Source organism: Panthera onca, chromosome B4, assembly GCF_046562875.1.
Source record: "Panthera onca isolate mPanOnc1 chromosome B4, mPanOnc1 haplotype 2, whole genome shotgun sequence".
Classification (NCBI taxonomy): Eukaryota; Metazoa; Chordata; class Mammalia; order Carnivora; family Felidae; genus Panthera; species Panthera onca.
The window spans coordinates 61,464,776-61,489,676 of NC_138345.1; the positions used below are offsets into that span (position 1 = coordinate 61,464,776).

Sequence of the window (24,901 nt, forward strand, 5' to 3'; positions counted from 1 at the left end):
TAAGACTCTATTATACTATCATTCCTTAAACTAACAATTACTGTTTACTTTGTACCAGGTGTTCTAAGAGAGGGCTTAATGTGGGTTATCTCATTTAACCTCACCATGACTCTGTGAGGAAAAGAAATATTATTATATATATATTATTTCTCTTCAACAGACAATGAAATCACAGTTGAAAGCCATTTGTTTTGTTTCATTTTGTTTTATTTGTGTTAACCTGAACTTATCCTCAACCCTGTTGCTTCTAATCCAAGTCTTGGTTTAAACATGGTGACTCACAGACACCAGCCAGTCACAACATTCTTTACTGGGAAGATATAATATACTGAGAAAATTTGCCTCATGATGTAGTTTGCATAAATACTCTGCAGGGAAGAGGGACGGATTCTTCATTTGAAACATAATAACTGATACCTACCATTACTGGATACTGTGCAGGGTGCTAGGGACACCGTGGTGACTGAGACCCAGTCCCTGTCCTCAGGGAGGTTTCAGATTAGTGGGAGCAGCAGGCAAGTTAACAGAACATTTCAAAGTATCAAGTGCTTGGCTTGGAGTTAACACAGAGAGTGAACCTCCTTCCAAATTTGGTGGCTCAGGGAGGACATTCTAGAATGGAAGGGCTGTAAATCTAAAATTCTTACCTTGAAGGAAGAGGAAGAATTACTTAGAGTGAGAGGGGGCGGGTGGGTCTTGAGATGGGCATCAGAAGGAAACGGAAGGGCTGAAGCTACATTTTTGGCCAACCTCCAGAGGTTTAGTTTGGCTGGAAGGCACTGTGGGAGGGGCCTGAGAAGCTTAGGTCTTAGCTGGAAAAGCAGGCAGAGCCTTTTTATGGCCTAGCTAATGAGTTTGGACCTCTTCCTGAGGGCAATGCTTACTTACATTTATATAATAGCTTTATTATGTATTTATAACATAAAATTGCAGTTATACTCCCCTATGTCCAACAATAACCCCTTCATATTTGAGGTAACTTTAAATTGGCTGCATTTTATCTAGAAGCTGAAGTTCAGCCCTTTCCACATCTAGTTTAAGTAAGGCAAGGAATTGGAGCTCATGTTGACATTGACATGCTGTCTCTTCAGACTACTTCACTCAGCAAGCCTAAAAACTCAAACTGAAAGCAGTGTTCCCACTAACCTTCATAGATGAGGCTGGAGTTCAGGAGTAGAGCAGAAAGGGTCTGTCCAGAAGGAATGCTTCCACACATTTCAGCTATGGAGTTGATCCTCAGCGCCCTGTGGGAAGATGAGAGGCAGATCAAGGAAATATGGTCAGTTAGATGAACAGCCTTAGGGAAATCTTTGCTCAGCTTCACTTTCCTCAGCTTAAGAAGGCACACACAAAACCCTGGTTTCTCTCCCTTATGCTATCCCTACACTCCAGGCCTGGGAGCCCATCATGTGTCCGTCACCCTACTCAAACCAAATAATGCACTTCTTACTGTGGTGTGGGCATATTACTCCTGGGGGTAAATTCTGGAAATCCATTTTAGGATGGTTGTTTCTTGTTGGTGAACTTCCTGTTTACCCCATGAAGTATTCTGTAGAATTTGACATTAAAAAACCCCCCACAGGCTGGTAGTCTGAATTCTTAGAGATAGGAAATACTTCTATAAAAGAACTCCTAAATAATTCTAAAATGACCTAAGTGCCCTCTTCTCTGTCAAAGATTCTACTGACAAAAAAGCCTGTTGCTTCTCTTCAAACACCTCCTGGTGAAGGATATCAGATAATGCAAGTATTTCCCCCCATTTCTAATCTTCTTATTTTATGATTTTCAGTTTCACATGGAAATATGTGGCATCTGGTGAAATTATCTCATCCTATCTGAATTTAATTCCTTCCATCAGGGGACCCATGTAGATTTCCATTGACTTCACTAAAACTGCTGCATATGTGTCTTAGATCAAATAGTGCCCCATGGGGTTCTTTATATCATAAAATAATTTTTCCACAAAGAAGCTTGCACATGAAATATTTATATTCCAGTGGTGAAGATCCTCCCCAATCCTATGTGTGCTGGAGGCAATAGCAGCTCTTCCTTCCCCCAGTGAAATCTTATGTCTATTGAATAAAATAAGGGATTCAGAGGTTTCAGTTTTATAGTGAGCCGGAGAGAAATAGTTTTTGAATGTATGAATAAGACTATGAAGTCAGTAAAAAGACTCCAAGGAGGGACGTGGCATGTATAGGGCAGTGTTGAATTTAAAAGAGTTAAAAATAAATACACATATATATGTACACACACACACACGCATGCACACAGGAAAGATGCATTATAAACATAGTGGCAAATGGCAGGCAGTTAGAAGGCCAGCAGGTGTGAAAGATGACAGTAAGCAGTTCTGGTTGCAAGGTTTTCTTTTCTTTTCTTTTCTTTTCTTTTCTTTTCTTTTCTTTTTCTTTTCTTTTCTTTTCTTTTCTTTTCTTTTCTTTTCTTTTCTTTTTTAAGTTTTATTTCTTTATTTTGAAAGGGAGAGGGAAAGAGACAGAGAGAGCAGGAGGGGCAGAGAGAAGAGGGAGAGAAAATCCCAAGCAGGCTCCGCGCTGTCAGCACAGAGCCTGATGTGGGGCTAGATCTCAAGAACTGTGAGATCATGAGCTGAGCTAAAACCAAGAACTGGGCGCTTAACCGACTGAGCCACCCAAGAACCCCAAGGCAAGGTTTTCTGTGAAGTGATGTGAGATGTGAGCCCTAACTAATGGATTCCCATCCGTGCTACGGTTCTTATTGAGAGACTTGTCACAGGGTTCTAGGAGCAGAATCTTAGATGATCCAGTTAGTAGGTTGCATACTCACAGACAGGACAGTTCTTCCTGGGGCTGAAGATGTGGCTTGGAGATAATCTAAACTTCTTTCCAGGGGGCAGCCACTGGCTTCGCAGATAAAGAAGATCAAAGCTAGCATGTATCAAGGTAGATTTATGGCAAACTGAGTACTTGTACCTCATCTATTAGTTTAGATTTTTATCCCAAAGTGCTCCTTACTGCAGTCAAGTACGATGTGTGTCCAGAATATCTATTTCTAAAACATAATGATGTGTATCCAGGATGATTCAGGATACAGAAGAGAAGAACTTGGGATCCAAATTTGCACACTAGGAAGAACCGATACCTACATTCTTAAGTAGGATATATTTGTTTCATAATGTGTTGTAACCAAGAGCCACAAACTGGATTTCTTAAGACAATAGGAATTTATTCTTTCACAGTCTGGATGCAAGAAGCCTGAAATCAAGATGTTGGCACTACTGTTTTCTTCTGAGGGCTCTGAAGGAGACTCTGTTCCCTGCCTCCCTCCTAGCAGCTGGCATTCCTTGCTGTGTAGATGCCTCACTCGTATCTCTGCCTCCTTCTTCACATGGTGGTCTTTGTATAAGGACACCAGTCATATAGGATTAGGGCCCACTCTGCTCAAATATGACCTCAACTAATTACATCTGTAATTACCCTATTTCCAAGTAAGGTCACATTCTGAGGTACAAGGGGTTAAGACTTCGACATATCTTTTGGGAGGATATAAATTCACCTTATAAAACAAGGTCAGTGGTGAATACAGGAATCTTTGGGAAGTTGTGTCATAGCTGACGGTTAAGAAAACTCACATATCTGTCTATGCAAACTTAATTTGAATATGAAGCTATTATAGTCTCCAATGAGCTGCTGATGAATCCATATGTCTCCTACTATTTATATTTGAAAAGCAAAAGCAATGAAAAGAAACAAAATAATTATATATAGAGAGAAAGAGATAGAAGAAAAAAACATGGATGGAAAGTAAAGAAAGATAAGAACTTCCAAAGTACTTTCTTGCTATCACAGATGTTGTATGAGTTCAATCAAATCTTAATATTCTACTTAGATTTACAGAACTTCAGAAACAGAAAAAACATTTTTCAAACATATATATGAAACCTGGAAGAGAGAAAAAGTCCTCAACAAAAAGCATTGTGACATTTCAAAAGCATCCTGTGCTTTTACATGAAATTCAAAGCAAATTTTAGAATTTCTGTTTTCTGTGAAAGCCTATCAGTTAAAGAATCATAATAATGAATGGGAGTAGGCTGCACTCATGGCTCTTTCACCATTACTGACTCACCTGTTGGATCCTAGCAAAATATGCCAATACCTCTTCTTCTAAGAGGAATCTAGCCTTCTGTTTCCTGTGCACAATAAGGCCCTACATTGTGCCTGCGAGCCTGTGTGTGCAATATGTACTACATTGTTGCCCTCAGGGGTTTAATATAAATGTAACATCATGTTGTGCAAAAAGAATTTCACTGTGATTTAATAACTAACATACTCAGAGGGAGTCATCATTTAAAACAGCATAAGAATGCAAGAACCGTTTGGCTGATGAGAACTGAGCCAATTGGGATCAACTACCCTGTCATCATTCATGCAACAGAACATAAATATAGATCAGATGAAAGAAAATGTGCAGGTCAAATGCAATGGGTTGTTCCAAACTGTCACAACTGAAAGATAATGCTTTGCTTGAGTTGAGAGGAAGAAATAAGTAGACATTTTCTAAACATTAAATACCAGAGTGAAACCAAAGCTTTTGAACTGAAGCAACTGCCTGAGTCTAATGACTTCATTTCTGCCTTGTAACCTGGGGAAACAAGATGTCAAAAATAATCCATTAAAAAACGGAGCAAGAAATGTACAAGACCTCTATGGAGGTAACTATAAATCTTTACCAAAGACATAAAAGAAGACTTAAATAAGTGGAGGGACATGCTGTGTTCCTGGTTGCAAATATTGTAAAGATGTCAAATTACTCCAAAGTAATTTATAAATAGTACATAATCTCAGAATTCTAATGATATTTTAGGGAACTTGGTGATTTGGTTCTCAAACTAATCTGAAAGAGAATACTTGCAAGAATAGTTAATAGAAAAAAATCAAAAGTAAAACAATTATGGGGGTCTTGCTTAATTAAAATTATGTATAAATAGTACCTACTTTCAGAATTCTAATGATATTTTAGGGAACTTGGTGATTTGGTTCTCAAACTAATCTGAAAGAGAATACTTGCAAGAACAGTTAATAGAAAAAAATCAGAAGTAGAACAATTATGGGGGTCTTGCTTAATTAAACTTTGAGGGGGGTTACTGGTGTATGAATAGGTTAAAATTGATCATTGAAATAGAACAAGTTTCAGTAATCAATCTTTTCATACTAATTTTGATTATTACAAAGGTGGTATTTTGAATCAGTAGGAGAAATAATGCCATGGGAAAAGCTAGTAGTCTATTTTGAAAGTGTTATAGTAAGATGCTTTGTCCACCTCACATCATTCATTTAAGAAAATCCTGATGGATTGCAAGTGTGAAATGTAAAAAGTGATTACAGAAGTATTAAAAGGAAATAAGAGAACTTTAAAAATCATACAGGGAAAAGGCTTTCCTTCCCCCACCCAACCCAGAAGCTATAAAATAAAATGATAGATTTAATTACATAATATTTTTAGAGTTCTGCACTCAACAGATATAAAAATGCAAGACTGAGTTGCAGAAAATATCTGTATCATATAACATAAAGATTAATACTCAGACTATATTAAAGAGCTTCTACAACTCTGGAAGAAAAGGTAAGCAATCCAAGAGGATAAAGGTAAGGTCACAGTAAGTACTTCACAATAAAACTAGTAATTTACAAAGAAGATATTCAAACAACTAGCAAACATATGAAAATAAATGCTCTATTTCACTACCAGAGAAGTATAAATTAAGCACAATAAAATTTTTTGCCTATCAGGCTAGCAAAAGTGAAAATAATAATACTGTTATTGGTGTTATGGCTAGGATACAGTCACTTTCTGTGAGAATATTCAAAACTTTTCTTTGGAAGCAACTTGGTAATATCTTTTAGAATATAAAGTGTGCCTACTTTTTGATCCCATAATTTTACTTCTAGTACTGTATTTGAAAACAGTTCAAATATGCATAAACATAAATATACAAGGATATTCATTTCATCATTGTTTATAATATAAAAAAATTCAAGTTGAACAAATGGCAAATAATACGGGAATGATTGATCTTAGTATATAACACTATACCTGCAGGATTGGCTAGGTTACGCTGCTATGAGAAAACAATCTCAAATTCTCAGTAGGTTAAATAAGCAAAGATTTATTTTTCACTAATGATACATACTCATCTGGCTCAGCTAAGGGCTGTACTCTGTGTTCTCCACACTCTGGGACCCAGGCTGTTTTATCTGCCACTATTTAGAGCATTACCAGTCACTATGACAGATAGAAAGAAAGTGCTGAATTGCATATATTGAATCTTAAAGCTTCTACTTCAAAGAAATGTGGGTCACTTATGGGCACATTTCATTTCATAAGGTGGCCAGACCTAACTCCATGGGCAGAGCAATCGTTTCCTGATATTGGATTGAATTAATCAGTATATAACACTAATGACTATCATAAACATGATGCAGCTATTTAACAAGAGAACCTCAGATCCATATGTAGTATCTATAACATGATATGCAAGCTAAGTGAAAAATATAAAATAAAAATAAGTTACAAATTCTGGAAAAACAGTAACATTTGTTGAATTTTACACTTAAAATAAGTGGATTTTATGGCATGCAAATCCTCTCAATTTTTCAAACAAAATTGCAGAACCTGTAAGTATTACTTAATATTGCCTTTGGCTCCTGTAACAGAGCTCAACTATAGTGGTTAACAAAAAGAGGTTTTTGCTTTTCATACAAAACAAAACAAAAAGGTCTGAACATAGGCAGACTAGGGTTGGCTTAGCAGCTTGAGAAGTCCTCAAGGATCTAGGCTTATTCTAGCTTCCTCTCATCCATTCATAACATATGGCTTTTCTCTTCACTATTGAAAGATGGGTGCTTTATCTCTGACCATTGGGTCATCTTCCCTGCAGGCATCTTCAAGGGATGAGAGCAAATGTTCTATTAGTTGGACACATTGCCACTCCTGATAAAGTTGAGGTTTTGTTGATAAGAAAGAAAGGGAGAATGGGAGAATAGATATAGGGTAGATAACTAGCCCTTCTTATATCATACCCTTTTCACTGGTAATATAGTATGAACATTATCCCATATCATTATTTTTTTCCTTTCAAATATGCACCATAATTTATTATACCTTAATATAATTATTGGACATTATTTCCATTTTCATCTTCTTACGTAATGTTGCAATTAGCATTCTTGTACAAAAATTTGTCTAAATCTCTGTTTCTTTAGTATCTTTTGGGGATGATGATGAATCAAGTTTACAAGGAGTTTGAGGTGTTTTTTTCTTCCACTTCCAAATTATTATGTAGTAAAACTTAAAAACCTTTTAACACTTAATAGTTACTCAGGAACTAAACAAATCTTCCCTAATTTAAATTACCACAAAAACTTTACTCCAGGACTAAAGACTATTTATTAAGAATTATAAATGCTCAGAGTCAACATTCAGAATAACAGTTTTGAGGCGCTCTCAGTGATGGTGTGACTTACATACGGTGGTGGTGGAGGAAGGTGGCAGTGTAGACTAACAGTAGTGTCCGCAGCACTGCTGGTGGAGGGAAGGGTACTGGCTGGGGATGGGGGTGAGGATGGAGGTGGTGGTCATGGTGGTGATGAAAGTGGTTGTGAAGGATGTGACAGAGATGATGATGGTGAAGGTGGATGTATGTGGCAGAGGTGGTAGTGAAGGAAATGGTGAAGATGATCTGGAAATAAGATGATTATCACATTACTCATCACTGTCATTGTCACAGAATAATTTATAGGCATTTCTTAAGCATTCTTCCACATCCTGTTAGGGTCACTTCCTACCATGGCCAGCCATTGTTGTAGCAATCAGTTCTGTGTAGGCTTCCATACTTCATCAGGTGTACTTCATCAAGAGTGCTTTTTACTGGATCTTTGCTTCATAGTTCTTACTTCCTCTCCTGGGGCTTTGGATACTACAGCATGGGATGCTTGTGGACCCAGGCTTGCCACTTTGCATCCAGAGTCCAGAAAAATAGGGAAGTTGATGCCCCGGGAGCCATCGTTGAAAGTGATAGTGTGATGTGATATCGTTGAAAGTGTGATGTGAACTGATAGATGAATGCTTTCCAATTTTGTTCTCTGGGTAAGCCATCCAAACATGTATTTCATTAAGCTCTTCCAGAGAATTCCATAGAATTGATCTCCATTTCTCATACTGGGGCCAACACAGTAATGCATCTTCTTATTGACTTTTTCTTATTCCCTGCCCAACTTTCTTCCACTTTTATAGCTACTTTCTAGAACTGCATCTCAAATTTAGTACCTGATCATAGCCTTTGTTTTAGATTCTGCTCTTAAGACAACCCAGTCTAAGGCAAACAGTAAGAAAAACTATTTCAAGAAGGGCTTTATCAGAATGACACCACCAAGGTTGGTCATCCATGGTTCAGAAATTTGTTTTTATTTATTCACATATTGTAAATTTGATCCATAGGATCTTGTCCTCCATGAAACCACTAGTGAATCTCTAATACGTAACACAGTCTCTAGCACAAAGTAGGTGCCCAGTAAAGCACCATAAATGAATGAAAGAATGAATTAAAAGTAGCAAATTTTAAAGCCAAGTGCCAAGCTTACACATACACACACCTTTCTTTTTTAATTTTTTCTTTTTTTTAAAGTTTTTTAATGTTTATTTTTTATTTTAGAGAGAGACACACACACACACACGAAGCATGAGTGGGGGAGGGGCGGAGAGAGACGGAGACACAGAATTCAAAACAGGCTCCAGGCTCCAGGTTCTGAGATGTCAGCACAGAGTCCGATGCGGGGCTCCAACCCATGAGCAGCGAGATCATGCCCTGAGCCCAAGTTGTCAATTTAACCAACTGAGCCACCGAGTCTCGGTTTTTTTTTTTTTTTTTTAATGTTTTTTTAAATTAAATTAAAATTTTAATTTTTAAAATTTTTTTTAAATTTTAAATTTTTAAAATTTAATTAAAAAATTAATGTTTAATTTTTTTTCTTTTTTAATGTTTACTTATTTTTGAGGGAGGGAGGGAGGGAGGAAGAGAGAGAGAGAGAGAATGGCAGTGTGAGTGGGGTAGGGGGCAGAGAGAAAGGGGGACACAGAATCCAAAGCAGGCTCCAGGCTCTGAGCTGTTGGCACAAGCCCGATGCAGGGCTCAAACTCATGGACAGTGAGATTATGACCTGAGCTGAAGTCAGACGCTTAACCGACTGAGCCACCCAGGCACCTCCCTACACACACATTTCAATCAGGGAATGGAATCCACTTGCTAAATCAAATTAAAATTAGAAAATTACTTCATGTATCCAGAATTAGAATAGAGTTGTCATAATATAAGAAATAATACCGTGAGCAAAAGCTGTTCGATAGAACAACCAATCCAACATGAACAACAGTGTGACTTATTCAGGGTACCCTCTGGAAAAAAAAATATAACTATATAAACCTAGAATCTTATTCTCAAAACTTTTTCTTTCTTTCTTTCTTTCTTTTTTTTTTTTTTTTTTTTTTTTAACTCTGTCAACCTATCCTGTGTTTTCACTCCCCAGTTTGGTAGTAATATTACAATTTTCAAGTCTAAATTGACCCTCTTTAACCTTGGTTGCATTTAAGGGTGTCTTTGTTGGTCTCTACATAATCATAAGGTGACTCCAAATCACAATACAAAATAGGCTGTTGTAGGTCCATTCTTGCAGAAAGCGCATTTCATAGACCATACATGAATTGACATAAAGCTTACTGTTGGGTCCTCTATAACTGATGATTTTGGTCTTGTAGCCCCATGGCTCACCCTCTGCTAAAGAGGATAGACTCTATCCCCTCAATTTTTTTTAAGTTGCAGAACATGAAGACTGGGCAAGGCCCACTGGACCACCTACCCTACCACCACACACATACACAAATCTTGAGAAATCTTTTCTCAAATTAATAATCATTGCTGAGGTTACAGTTTTAAAATATTGATTCTTATATTTTGATTTCAATTCAACAAATGAGTTAAAATAAATTTAAAACACACATTTAGACTGATTTTTAGAACATATTTGTAATTAGCCACAGGACCACCTACGACATATTGGACCACCAATGGCCCTGAGATCACAATTTGAGAACAATTTATCTGTACCACAGCAAATGTACATTCTGGCAGAGAATGAAGTGAAATAAATATGTTTCATATTTGTTAATTTAGCTTTCATCTTCTTTTTTAAAACAAACTCTTTTTTATCCTTCTTGATTGGGTTGCAAGGAGTCAGCTTTAACAATGTCACCTCCTCTAGTTCTGGGAAAACAGAATCTAGAAAAAGAAGAAAAAGGCTAACCATGGCCTTAACGATCCAGCTTATAGCTGACTGGTGAATCTGTTAGTAGTGAGTTAACCATTCCAGAGAGCTGGCTGAGACAGCTTAGTTCATGTTTCTGAAGGTGATAAATTTCTCTCCATAGGTGTGTTACTGCAGTTCACATACATTTGCTCATTCATGGGCACTGAAAAATTTAAAATGAGTTGTGGCTGGGACTGCGTGGTGCTACTCTAACATCCATTCTACCATTCCTTTTGATATTTTGCCCTGCTAAAGGTCTAGATTCTCCAGTATCCAGTACTCCCTCCCCCATTCACTTAGGTGTGGGCCTGTGACTAAGGTCTGACCACTACAATATATTGTAATATTGTCTTGTGTGTGAGTTCTAGGAAGCCTTCTTGGGAGGGGACGGGAAGCATGAGAACTTCTTGATCACCTCCTTCTTCTTGCTCCCTGCAATATGGATGGAAAGATAAGAAGGTGAAGAAATGTGCTAGGACCTTAGATGTGCTAAAGATGATGAAGCAGCAAGTAAAAAGGAGCTGAGCACCACTGGCATTGCCACAAAATGGGATGGAAATGTGTATCTGATTTAAACCACTGTTATTTGGGTTTTTCTGATCTGTGCAGTTAAACATAATCCTAGCTAACACAGAAGGGAAGCCAAGATAACTTGTCACTTGGGAACATAGGGCAGCATACCTATATGTTCCATCCTGCTTTTCTGCCTGTACTCCCACCATGTATCTGGAGGCTGGAGGAAGAGGTCATGATTTGGTCATGATTTGGTCTCAGGTCATGATTTGGTGAGTACAGTGCAATCTCTCCCTTTTTCTTTACCTCATTGTCACTTTTTGTAGGAGTCACTGTAACAATAACATACCAGGCTTTCTTTTCTTTTCCTCCTCTTCTTTCCTTCCCTCCTTCTTTCCTCTCTCTCTCCCTCCCTCTCTCTCTTCTTCCAAATGTCCTTCCTATGTTTGGGAAATTCTCTTCTCTATGAGTCTTGGTGGGATCCACACAAAATAAAAACAAAACAAAACAGCAGTATTTCCTTTGCCCTGCTGCCTTAATAATCATCTAATCATATGTACCCATGTGGGTACTAATGACCCAAAGTAATGACACAAAGTCATTTTGGAACCAATGACACAAAGAAGTAGGAGTGAAGGGTTCTCTCTGGAGACAGTTGCAGGGATGGTAGCATTCTTCAAGGGCAGCGGTGGCGGAGAGCCAACTATGACAACTGCCAGTTCCCTTTAACCAACGACATCAAGGACCACTTCTGTAGTTGGACAGGTTGAGTTTATCACCCTTTATAGCAAGGGAGTATGTAAATCATAGAGAACCATGGGGTGTCTCAATAAGAGGGTGTTGGAAAGAACTTATAGGATTTGGAGTTTGGCTGATAATTTCAGGGAAAATCAAAGAAGGGAGGATTCACTCTAGACAGGATACTGTTAGAACAAGGAGCAATTCTATGATTCAGTATCTCAATCTTATCCATAGGGATAACTGCTAATAATCTACCATTACTGGTAACATACAGAGTTGATGAATACATATTTTGTTATACATATCATATATTGCATCCTTGCAATAAAGTAAGCTAGAGAAAAGCAAACACTATTAAGAAAATCATTAGAAAGAGAACATATATTCATAGTGCTGTAGTGTATTTATCCAAAAAATCCATGTATAAGAGGACTATGCAGTTCAAACCTGCATTGTTCCAAGGTCAACTGTACTAAGCTTTAAAAATATCCTACTAAGTATAAGAGATGGCTATATCTTCTTTAATCCCCACAACAACTGAAATGGATGCCTTTTATTAGTGCTATTTTATACCTGAGAGGACTGGGACTGGACAGATTAAGTCACTTGTCTTTATTATAGGGGTAGCACATGTAGGAACTACCTTAAAGCAACATGCGCATGTATGCAAATGAATATGGTAGCATGAGAACTTCTTGGTCACTTCCTTCTACCTGGTAGAACATTTGGCTTTATTTGACTTTCTGACCATGCTTCAAAGAATGCAGCCAGATGGAGAATTTCTGGGGCCATGAGGCACTGGCGGGGCACGTAGTGGTAACTTGTGCTGAGAAAATGTGTGCACTTGGTCTGTGCCAAGTTCATTGTTCCTTTGCAGGCCGGGCCATGAGGAGAGGCCACTCAGTGTAAAGGGCACAGGGCCTGGCTTGGAAGCAAGGACTTAACCTTTAGAAGCAAAAATGTGTTTCAGTTTTCAGGTTCAGTTCACGAGGCAATGAACAAATTATAACATTAGGTTTTCTCCTCAATTCCATCCGAGGTGGGAACAGTTGTGGCAGAGAGTCAGAGATATTCTTACTGGGGAAAAAATGGTCTTGAGACTGACCTTGTGGAGGAAGCTGGATACTCTCTTAAGGGGAAGAAGAAACTGTTGTTACCAAAGCTTTTCTCTAGCACACCAGAAAAAGGGAGTCCTGGGAGGTTAGGGTTCTTGGGATAAAGTTAAGGATGGCTTCTATCTGGGGCACACTCTTTGCCTTGGCCAGGGAAGCACCCTTGAAGGTATGTAGACACAGACATGCATGAAAGCTGAGAAGGCTAAATACTTACCTCATGCATGCTTTCTCTATTCTACATTCTTTCTTCCACTTAGTATTTATACATTCTGATGTCTCATAAACAATAGCAACAACAACAGCTGTTACCATACAGGACCTACTATGTAAGTATGGCAATATTCTAAGCAATTTTTGAAAATTGACTTAATCTTCAAAACCAATTCTTGACATACTTGACAGAGGGTACCATCATTATCCCCATTTTACAGATGAGAAGACTGAGGTATGGGGAGGCTAAAGACTTTCCTATGCTCATTCAGTTAACAAGAAGGCAGAACCAGGGATCTAATGTAGGCATTCTGACTCCAAAGCGCACGCTCCCAACACTGCCTTTTGAAAAATGCTTTTTGTGGCACTCCAGGAGTAAACTGAACAATAATGGAAACAATCTCTTTTCTTATAATTCAGGTTTAACTCAGGTTCCCCATCATGAAATGAGCATAATTTTATGGTGATTACTTATATAATCCATCATGGGATTTTGGAAACATGTTTAATGTTTGTACAGCACTTGGAGGCCCATTAAACGTGCAATAAAATGTAGACAAAGAAACATTCTCGGCATTGCTTATTGATGATGGCAGTGGAAGTTGAAGTTTCCTTTAAAGGTTTTTACTACTCCAGTGATTCCTTCTTTGTAGTATTTCCTATGGCCCATTTTTCTAGGTCTCCCATGGAGAAGAAAATAAAATGGCTGAGTGAAACCTCCCACCTACATTAAGTTAGCCACTCATAACTAACTTCCTTAATCAAAGGTAACCCTCCTTTTTTGATTAATCATCTTTTTATAGTACACTTAAGAGGAAAAAGAACCAAATGAAAATATTAAGTTGGAGGCAGCACAAACTAATTCGATAATATTGCCATTACAACTGAGTAAAGAAATACATGGAGCTCCCCTGGAAATATTTTTCCTGTGAAAATTTATGCCTTTTCTAAAGGGTGTGTGCAAGGGGGTGTTTTTCTTCATACACTCTATGTGGATGTAATGAGTAAATGTTAGCTTTGTGCCTTTTTTGGCCCATTAGGAGTCACGCACCATGGCAATTTACAAACAAGAGGGTGAACAGGTAGTCAGGGCCAAAAGACATTTGATGAATCAGAAGAAAATGCAAATGATTTATAAAGCATAATCTGCCAGCTGAAATTGTCATGTCGCACTTCTTGGGAATACAGTCACCCCCTAAGTAGCCACTGGTTGAGTCATGTTGGGTTGGCTATTATCTTTAATGATTGGGGGCCACGGATTCACCCACCATTTGCAACAAAGCACTCTAATATTTTTCGGGAGTAAAAGCACTTTTCACTGGCTGCTCCAGAGTAGCTGATTGAAGTAAGAGCCAAGCGTGTAAACGACCTCCTGAAAGAACTGGCAGGCGTGAAGAACATTGAGCCCCAAAGCACGAGTTGTTTGCGAGGCGCTCCTCCAGCTGAAAGCTGGGGAGGGGAGGCCAGCGAGCAGGGAGGCAGGGAGGCAGGCGGAGGTGGGCGGCTGTCTGCGGGCGAGGGGGAAATGTTTACACAGAGCAAGTTAAAAGGTGGACAACAGACAAAATCCTGGTGTGGGGCTGCTCTAGGGTGAATTTGGGAGGTACCTACTTTGCTCCCAAGAGGAAAAGAGATGTTAAAGCCAGCAGCATTTCAACCTAGAAGCATCTTTGCCATTTGGGGTTAAAATCTTTGCTTTGTTGCAGAGCAGGCGCTAGCTCCCCTGCCCCTAATTCCCCTGGGCACAAGGAGTGCAGAAAGTTTTACTTGGTAGGTGAGTTGTTTTTATGTGAAACCATTTTGGCCAAGGTGGGGATTTTTCACTTGGGTGTCAGTGGTGCCCTTCTGATGTTTATAAAACGGAGCAAATGTACAGTTTGAACAGTTATTTTAGGTAAAAACGTCAATTTCTTCATAGAGTCAGGCACTCTAAGTTCTGTGCTTGAGACAAATTCTTAGATTTTCCAGTGTTGAGAAAACTTTCACCTTGCTTCATGCAGTTCTCAAGTTGAGTTATGACCCTGACATCCCTCTGCTCTCTAAAGTGCACTGATGGAGGTCACTTAAAAACAACTAAAAAAGAAGACAATGTAATGTTCTATCTCGTGGTGGTGGGGAGGAGATAACAGATTCTTTCAAGGTGGAATTTCCACTGACAACTGACCTTAGCATTCATTTCTTTTTGAGACTGGGTCACCTTGCTAGGAACATCCCATTGGCTGTCGCTGCCTCGACATTCTGTGTCTTAAACCCATATCAGAGCTCTTTCTGCCTCAGCTTCTGCTAACTAATATACTTTCCCGACTACTAGATTGTCCAGAAAAATTTGTCTGAATCATTTCCATCGTCCTTCTGGTTTTTTGGTGACATCTTTTGTTCCATTTTGAATGTCTGAAGTGGTCTCCTGATCTAAATTTCTGAAGTGGTCTCCTGATCTAAATTTCCTGTATTTCTCTTTTCACTTGTTTCCAAAGCTGTTCAAAGTCACTCCTAACCAATGGCATTACTATCTTGGGACTTGAGGTGTTGAGTAGTCTTTGTTTCTCTACTCTCGTGACTAACAAGACTGATGTACCGTCAGAAATGGTTCTAAGCAACAACTCTGAGTATAATTCAGATGAGACCCTCTGTACTTCCTCCAGACATGCTGGTGAGCCCAACTGTAATCTGTTGTATATTGTGTACGTTTTTTATGTGTTACTTGGCTCCATTTCTTGGAAATTATCTGTCTTCAATGTTTGATTATCCACTTCATCAGTAAGTCCCATTAGATGTCTAACCTTGTTCTTTGAAGTGAGAAGTAATACATGACCTTTGTACAAATTTCAAATAATATTGAGGCATATAGAAGGGAGACATAAAAGTCCTTCTTCACCAGTGTGAGTACCAGTGTAATTTGGTAGATTTCATTTTCTTATGCACTTAAGTTATTTGTGGAAATGGGTAGGGAATAAACAAACAGCAAAAGCTCCATTTTAACTTTCCAATCAAAACTAACCACAAAAGATTTGAGGGGGTTCCACAGCAGTGTCATTCACCTGTTAAACAAGAAACCAGTAACGTCATCGTCATCTTTGACTACTTGTTGAGCTTCTTTACTTTTGGTTAAGAAAAGTCTGCTTTTGCTTTTCCTTCTGGAGTCTCATGGATAGTCTTTTCCAGGCTCATTCTTGGTTATCTCTGATCCTTCCCCACCACAACTTATCGCCAGTGTTTGTTGGTTGGGTGCTAGAACCGGAGACCTATGCCTTCCAGACAAGTAGGCAAGCTTAAGGGCAGGTGCTCTCCAGATTTCAAACAGAATGAAAATAGACTCTGATTAGAAAAATTATGCTCTACCTTGATCTTCTCCATTGCTACTGTACTTTCTCGTTTATTTTCTCTTTTTGTTTTGAGCCCTCCTCTATAGATGCTCTTCATCATGAACACACATTGTCTTGAATTGTACTTGGGCTATTCTTATATCCCTTGTTACACGACCTTCACCCCTGCCTTTCTTTATAATTGCAGAATCCAAGTTTTAACACGAAGTCCGCAATCACTGGTGTCTACATAGTGACAATTTCCCCAATTGTCTCTTCAAAACACCATAATCTCTAAGGAAATGAAGCTGGTTGTTCACTGTATACCAGAAACAGCATTTGGAATCTTTGGTTGTATTATACACATATGATTAAGTTTGACCTTGGCTGCACAATAATTACAGCGAGAATCCTTCATAGGAAGGAGATTGATTCTTCACCCTTGTTGTATCGGTGAGGATAGACCAGGTTCTGCTACAGTTATAAACAACCCCCAAATCTCAGAGGCTCAGATAAGCAAGGTTTATATATTGGTCATGCTACATGTCTATCTGGGACCAATGTAGGGGCTCTGCTCCACATAATCTAAGGAAATCTCCTATCATCTTGCTCTCCAAACACTGGCTTCGGATGTGATAACTTTATGTAAAACTATGGAGTGTGCCCTTCTGCAGCGATTCTTGTTGGAGATTTTGCATTTAGACTTATACTTCACTTGCATAATCTTACCTTTGCAAAGTTGTTGCCTACTCTTCTGTCCTTTGGGGTTCCCTAGTTCAGTAGTCATTTCATTAACCTTTTTAAAGTAAATACAGTCGTAAGAGAAAAAAACACACTCCCGATCTTGCTTTGTCAGTCTTGAGAACTTCCAAGGGACGTCTCGGCCTTTCTATTTCCCATATTTTTCTCTATCTGGTTCATTAAATTTATGAAATACTCTGATATTGTCACAATTTTTTCTTTTCACTTTTTTAAATCCAGAAATTTTATACTCTGATAGAGAGATATGTTTTGTAGCAATTTTTCCAGACTCTTATTCTAACTTCAACACGTTTTTCCTGTGTCCTGTGTATTATGCCATTAGAGATATTCAGCTCCTCTAAAATCTTTTTGCTACTTAGGTTTTCTTCTCACAAGTGGCTTCCATTTCCTGATTTTATTGTTTGTTTTCAGTCCTTGCTTCATGATCATTAATTCTGTCTTGTTTTAAAAAACAATTTCTCCCACCTATGCTGTTTTTCCTTACTACGGTGTCATAAAAGAATGACACATAAGTAGTGTCTTATGTGCAAATATATACAAACATACAGTAAAATCTTGGATTGTGAGTAACTTGTTCTGTGAGTGTTCCACAAGACAAACAAACATTTCTAATAAATTTTTAACATGATAAATGATGTCTTGCAATATGAGTAGTACATGTCACCGAATGTCACATGATCACAACTAAGCCAATGGTTCTTGAAATTCACTTTGATATACAAGTGCTTTAGATTACAAGCATGTTTCTGACATGAATTATGTTGACAAACCAAGGTTTTACATATATGCAAATATTTATGTGCATACCTGACATTCTCAAAGATAATCACATGCATTGGGGATGCTGAATAAAATGTTTCACCTAAATGAATATTTGGAGCATTATTTTAAACGTTTCTTCTACTAACTACTGTCTATACTTACATCTCTAGTTCTCTATGAGATAGGACTTATAATTCGATTTTTATACAATTTTTACAAAAACTGCATTAATGTATTAATTATCTAATGGTGAACCAAATTGGAACTTCCCTACCTGGGAGCTTAGAAACTTGTTATTGACCTAATATTATTAGGTCAATTATTAATTCATTCCCAGTTTATGCCCCTGCCTAAGGACATATATAGGATAACTTAATCAAACACAATTTATGCCTTTTATTGCCTAATTCTACACCTGTATGATATGTATTAAGAAAGATACATGGGTGTGATCACAAGAGTGCTAAATATGTTTACTTATCTCCATCAACACATAATATCTTCCTATGTGATATATATACTATGTAAGGTGGTGTTGTATGTGTATGTGTGTGGTTTAATTTGGAAGTGCCTAAGAATGACGTATGGAGACCAGCTACAGAGCATTAGCTTTTGCCTTAATGGCTAGAATGATCCTTGGAAATGGTGCCCAGTTTAAGGTTAGTGGATGGGGGTCAAGAGAGGCCGAGTCTTCAGGGTGCTTCTCATCTTTTATCATCATCATCTGTCACGGCTGCTCTGTTGCATATAACATTTTCCATTCTTTTTTTGCCCCTGTGTTCTGGTACTGCTCAACAGCAGCAACCTGTTGATTCTGGACTGCTAAGTACTCCTGGCTGGCATATGAGGCTGCAGGGTGACTTAACTGTGGGAGACAGACAGAATTGTTTCCAATGTACACCTAAGGAGGCCCTCAGCAAAGCAAACATTGATTTTGGAGGAGTATTTTTTTTTTCTCTATTTGCTTGCTGCCAGGGGACTCTAAATAGGATTCCTATTTTTTCCCCCTGTTAATATTAACCCATGTAGAGACTGAATGATAAAGTTCACGCCAGTAGGTCTTGCAGGATGTTGTAAGACGCCATCACCTTCCCGAACAGAGTAACTCCTGGTGAGGATTCAGTAGGTGGTTGAACATGAACTAAAACCTTGGAGGCAGCTCTGAGTGCTTGGGTGGCCTCTGGTTTACTGCTGGTTCACTGGGTTCCTCCTGCCTCAATGGGCCAACTCCCAGTATTATAAATCATATAGATGTGAACTTCTTCCTGAAGTAACTTGTTTGCTTTATTTATTTGGAAAATTTCGGTAACTGCCTTCTCAACGGCCAGGCTGTTGAACTTGCCATAACTGAGGCTTACTCAAGAATGTTTAGTCTTAACACTGTGTGGTTTCCTTTAGTGACTCCTGAGCCACATTTTGAAGAGAGACGTGCTGGTACTGAAGTATGGTGAATTCACTTCCAGGTAACCTAGGGGCACCTCAGAATACCTTAGGTTTTGAGACAGAGTGGGTGGCAATGGTGAAGTGCAACCTCTCCCCAAACAAACCAGGCCCACACGACCATAAACATACCCACACCCACATACACCTTGATGTTTTAGGGGTTGAATATGCAAAAAAGGAATGCCGTTTTAACAGGGAATTTTTAGAGTAATTTTTAATATTTTTAATGTAGAGATCATCACGTAAATCTCCCTTCTGAAACAAACCTGATTCCACTTCGTCTTGGTGCCTTGCGTGTCTTAAAAAGTGTATTTGAATAAAAGAAAATAGGTGCCTTAAAATGAATAAAATCATTCATTGGTAGCAGTGATGTGAGTTTACATTTGGGGCTCCCCAGCCAAACTGTCAGAAAAGACCACATTATTCTTTGTAATTTGCCAAACAGCTTTCTGGTGGAGAGCAGAGTAAGACAGAGAGTGGAGGTGGAGAAAATGGGGAGGGGGTTAATATTTAAGGGTATGTCTAAAATGCAGAGGCTACTTGTATGGCTTCTATACCTGGGATTAGTAGGCAAATGAGGGAATTTTGGCAAACCTTTAAGTCCGTGAAAAATTTCCTCTAGCTTTTTAAACTAAAGTGGTTGTGTAACCCGTGTAGGAAAATGCAATCATTTTTTAACATCATGTGGATGCATAGTGACATTTTTGTGCCTAGATTTTGGGACATTTCCATGTACTGAATTGCATTAGGGGGGAAAAAAGGGAAGGAGGAGGGATGCATTGTTCAGGAAATTTGGTGCTCACAATGCGTGGAAAAGGCGATGTCTTCCAAGACTGTTGCATGCCTTCTGTTAGCTTTTATGGTTAAGGCTAAGGGGGTCACTGATGCTTTACTTACATCCACCCCTCAGTATCCCTAACAGCCTGCAGTTTTTTAGATGGTTTCTTTATATTATACTGTCAAACGCTGAACATCTTTGTATCTGTGCTTATATTCCTTCCCTAACTCTTTTAAAATGTGGATTGCTGTCCAAAATCCTATATTCTAATAGCCCAAGGCAAAATATGGAGAGAATTAGAAATGCCAACTTTATGATTTATCAAGGGCTCCTGAGTTCCTTGGGGACCGAGTGTTATGCAGTGTATTTATTGTTTTGAATGTACATGGGATGACAATGAGGAGGCAGGGCTTAGCAGATGGAATGAGGATTTAAAAAAGAATACAGAGGAGATTGCAGCAAAAGATGGCAGTCCAGGAGTGCCTGGGTGGCTCAGTTGGTTAAGCATCTCACTCTTGATTTCAGCTCAGGTCATGATCTCACAGTTGTGGGATCAAGCCCCTCATTAGGCTCCATGCTGATGGTGTGGAGCCTGCTTGGGATTCTCTCTCTCCCTCTCTCTCTCTGCCCTTTTCCCCCACTCACATGCTCTCTGTCTCAAAATAAATAAATAAATAAATAAATAAATAAATAAACAAACAAACAAACATAAAAAGTATATATGGCAATCCAATCAAGTGCAATGGCTTCCATCGCTTTTACCCACTCAATTTAAACCAACAGGGGACTGTAAGGAAAAGTGAAATTTCTTTTGCATAGTCCCTTAGATTTCCATGTGTGTGTTTGTCTAAAGGTAGGATTTTCTTTCAAAGAACGACTACACTTTTAAAATCTTCTGAAAAAAAAAATAAAAATAATAAAAAAAATAAAATATTCTGACTAGTAAGAGCATAATTAAGGCATTGTGAACACTGGAAATAGGCTCTTAAATAGAATGGCTCCTTGGCTGAGTTAGAACTATAAACTGAAAATATTAACACAACTGTTCTCATTGTAAAAGGCAGTATCAAAACACTTTAAAACAGTGCTAGTCAAACATTGTGCATGAGGATAATTTGGAAAGCATGTTAAATGCAGATTCCTAGGTTCCACCTTTGAATTTCTCATTCAGAAGGCCGTCAGTTGGGCATGAGAATTTGCATTTCCTACAAGCTCCCAGGTGAAACTAAATGCTGCCCTGGCTTCCTGGATCACACCCTGAATAGCACTTTTGTAAAACATTGTTTTTGTTTTAAAATGTTTTAAAAGTGTTTGAAAATGGAAAATGGGGGTGAAATAGGGTGGTGGTGCACCAATAGTGGGGGTTAGGTGGATATTTATTTAGATGGGCAACTCAGGCTCATCCCATGGTAAGAAGATTTGGTAGAAGGACCAGGTTTTAGCCCAATATATGTCTGAGGGTGGAAGATCTTCAAGCCCATTGTCCTGCACAGTGCTTGTGCTTGGGAGAAATGCCAGCTAAGGACTGAATTATGAACTTAAATAGACTGCACCCTTCATGTGCTCTAATGCAGCCTAAAAGGGGACATTTCTGTGGTTCCCTAGCAATAAAGGACATGCTGACTGCAGGGCTGCTTGTGAACTAGGACACCACATGGCAACCAGAAGCAACAGCAATGATGACCTCTAGCTATCTCCGTGCCTTGCATTGTTTTTGGAAGCAGGATTATATACATGGAATGAGTGAGCCCCAAAGTTTTTAGACAATCTGGAAATGGGTGGGAAAAGGAAAAGTCTTGGAGGAGAGACTCTTTTCCTGCTAATAAGATCGGGTATGGGGAGAAGGTTAAACTATTAGTTGTAATTCAATATGACATAATTGGCACCAAGTTTGCAGAGTGTAATACACTGATTTTCAAAGAGATATGTCAGGTGGGAGATTGGAACCATGAAGGAAACAAGAGGCAAACATGGGTATAGCATCCTCAACAGTGTCTAGAGAAGGAAGTGGGCTCTGATACAAACAAGAGTATTTTTTCCTTCTGGAAATTCTTTTTCCTAGCATGGAATAAATTCATCAAGGTAATTTTAGCTTGATAATGCCTGCCATTCTAATCACCCAGCTCAGTCCTCTGGCTCAGACTGCATACTCATCAGTGGGTTTTTCATCTCCACAAAAGGACTCTTGGGATTTTTATAGCAATTACACTAAACCTATAGATCAATATGGGGGAGAATCCACATCTTAACAACATTGAATCTTTCAGTCCACTAACATAGCATATTCTTCTATTTATTAAAATCTTTCACTTCCTCAGCAATGTTTAGTAGTTTTCACTGCATAAAGATCTTTCAGTTGTTTTCATTAGATTTATTCTAGGTATCTGATGCATTCTGTTGCTCCTATAAATAGCAGTCCTTTGAAATTTCACTTATCAATTGCTTTGTTTTTGTTTTTACTTGTATAAAGAAATACAATTGATTTGGGTTATATAAGAGTCTGACTCCATGTTTTGATGTTTGACTTCTGACTTCTTATAAGCCCAACTTCCTTTTTCTCTTCTGTTCCATATTTGGGCATAATTGATAAGAAAGTCCAAGTGAGCTCCTTTGGGACATATGGGAAATTCACACTTGGCAAATTCCCAGTCCACCCTCAGGGACTTCTCTCCAGTCCTGCCCCCTTGACACTCTAAGGCCCAACCCACTCTCTCTGCTCTGCTGAAGCCTGCCTGGACCTGCTTATGCCCTTTCCGCTCTCCCTAGGAGTCCCTTGTTATAACAATAAACTTTCTTTCAAATTCTCTAGGTCTCTGGATTGTCATCAGCCTCAACATTCTACCTATGAATTAGGAAGGGTTATAGCCTGCCTCTGGGAGTAAACACAAAACAGGGTATATTTACCTTGTATTTAGCAACCTTCCTAAATTCACTTACAATTTCTAATCATTTGTAAATTATTTTGAACATGCTATATGTACAATTATATCATCTGTGAATAATAATATTTATTTTTCAATCTTTTATTCTTGAAAATATTTTTTATTGCTTCCTTGACCTAGTGAAGACTTCCAATTTTGGAAAGAACTGGTAGTTGTAGAAATCTTGTCTTCTTGCCATGCTTAGGAGTTAGGGGGTGGAGTGGTCAATATTTTACCACATTATGTTAGCCATTAAATTTTATTTTGTAGATACCTTTTATCAGGTTGATGAAATTCTTGGTTACTTCTAGTGTGTTGAGCATTTTCCTTTTAAATAATAAATGTATGGTGAATATGATCAAATACGTTTTCTGTATTTATTGAAATAATCATATGGCTTATCTCCCTTGTTCATTTACTAGGTGAACTATATTGGTTGATTTTTTCAGGTAAATTTCACTTAGTTTTGATGTATTTTTTATATAAAATTAGATTCTGCTGGCTAAGGTTTTACTTAATATATTCATATTTGTATTCATAAGAAATATAGGCTCATATTTTCCTTTCTTAGTTCTTTTTAGATTTTAGTATCAGAGTTTTGCTGGGTCATAAATGAGTTAGGAGTTGGTGAGTTGAGTGTTTTGCTCTTCTTTGGGAGAATTTTTGTAAGATTGGCATTACTGTTGCTAGTAGGAAGAATTCACCAGTGAAATCATCTACACTTGGAGTTTTGTGTGTTATCCTTGCTCAGGAGCCATGCCAATCTCCTCTGTATCACTCCAGTTTTAGTATAGGCACTGCCACAGCAAGTACTACACCTGGAATTCTTATGAGAAAATATTTTTAATAATGGATTTGATTTTTTTTTTAAGATATATGCATGTACAGGTGTTTCATTTCTTCTGGGTCATTTTTTGGTAAATTCTATTTTTCAAGATTTGAGCACTGTATTTTTCAAGTTTTTTGGCATAAAGTTGTTTATAATATCCTCTTATTATCCTTTTGATGTGCATCCGATCTGCATGGATGTCCTCTGTTTATTCCTCATATTAGCAATTTGTGTTCCTTCTCTCTTGTTAAGTGTTAATCAGTGTTATTAATGTGTACAAAGAACTAAAGCCAAAGCTTTGTTAACTTTTCTACTTTATCAATTTCTCCACATAATTTTATTACTTTTATCCTTCTATTTCCTTTCACTTGTTTCCCTTTTCCAGATTCTTGGGTTAGAAGTCTAAGTCATTGATTTTAAATCTTTTTTCTGTTCTTATTTGTATTTAAAGCAATATATATCCCTCTAAGCATTGTTTTTGCTGCATCCCACCAATTTTGATATGTTGTTTTTTTATTATCATTCAGTTCTGTATGTTTTCTATTGTGTCTTGTGATTTCTTCTTAAATCTTTTGTTTATTTAAAAGCATGTTGCCTAATTTCCAAACATTTCAAGATTTTTCTAGTTATTTTTAATTCCACTCTATAATTTAATTCCATGTTGGTCAGGGGACACACACTTATGATTTCAGTTCTTTGGTTTTTCTGTTGTTGTTTTTTTTTTTTTCCTCTCTCTCTCTCTCTCTTTTGAAAGAGAGAGAGAGAGAGAGAATGAACAGGGAAGGGGAGGGGTAGAAGGAGAAGGAAAAAAAGAATTCCAAGCAGGGTCCGTGCTCAGCACAGAGCCCCACAGGGCTCCATCTTACCACAGTGAGATATTGACCTGAGCCAAAATCAGTAGTCCGATGCTGAACCTACTGAACCACCCAGGCATCCCTGATTTCAGTTCTTTGAAATTTGTGGAGATTTGCTTTATGGCCCAGAATAAACTTTAAAATAATGTCTACTTTTTGTATTTATTTCTTCAATTATTGAATATAATGCTCTTTATCTGTGAATTAAGTCACATTGGTTAGTTGTTTTATTCAAATCTTTTATGTTCTCATTGAATTTTTTGTGTTTGTTTTATTAGCTCTTGAGATTGTGTCAAGAACTGTCAATGTCTGAGAATTCATTCTATTTGCA

The 24,901-nt window shown here is 38.1% G+C and overlaps 1 non-coding gene across 1 annotated transcript; it reads right to left on the reverse strand.

The window, feature by feature from the left end:
- Positions 1-23,594: 23,594 nt before the first annotated feature.
- On the reverse strand, positions 23,595-23,700 carry LOC132660464 (U6 spliceosomal RNA). Its single transcript, XR_009601809.1, has one exon. It is a non-coding gene; the product is annotated as a U6 spliceosomal RNA (small nuclear RNA).
- Positions 23,701-24,901: the final 1,201 nt, after the last annotated feature.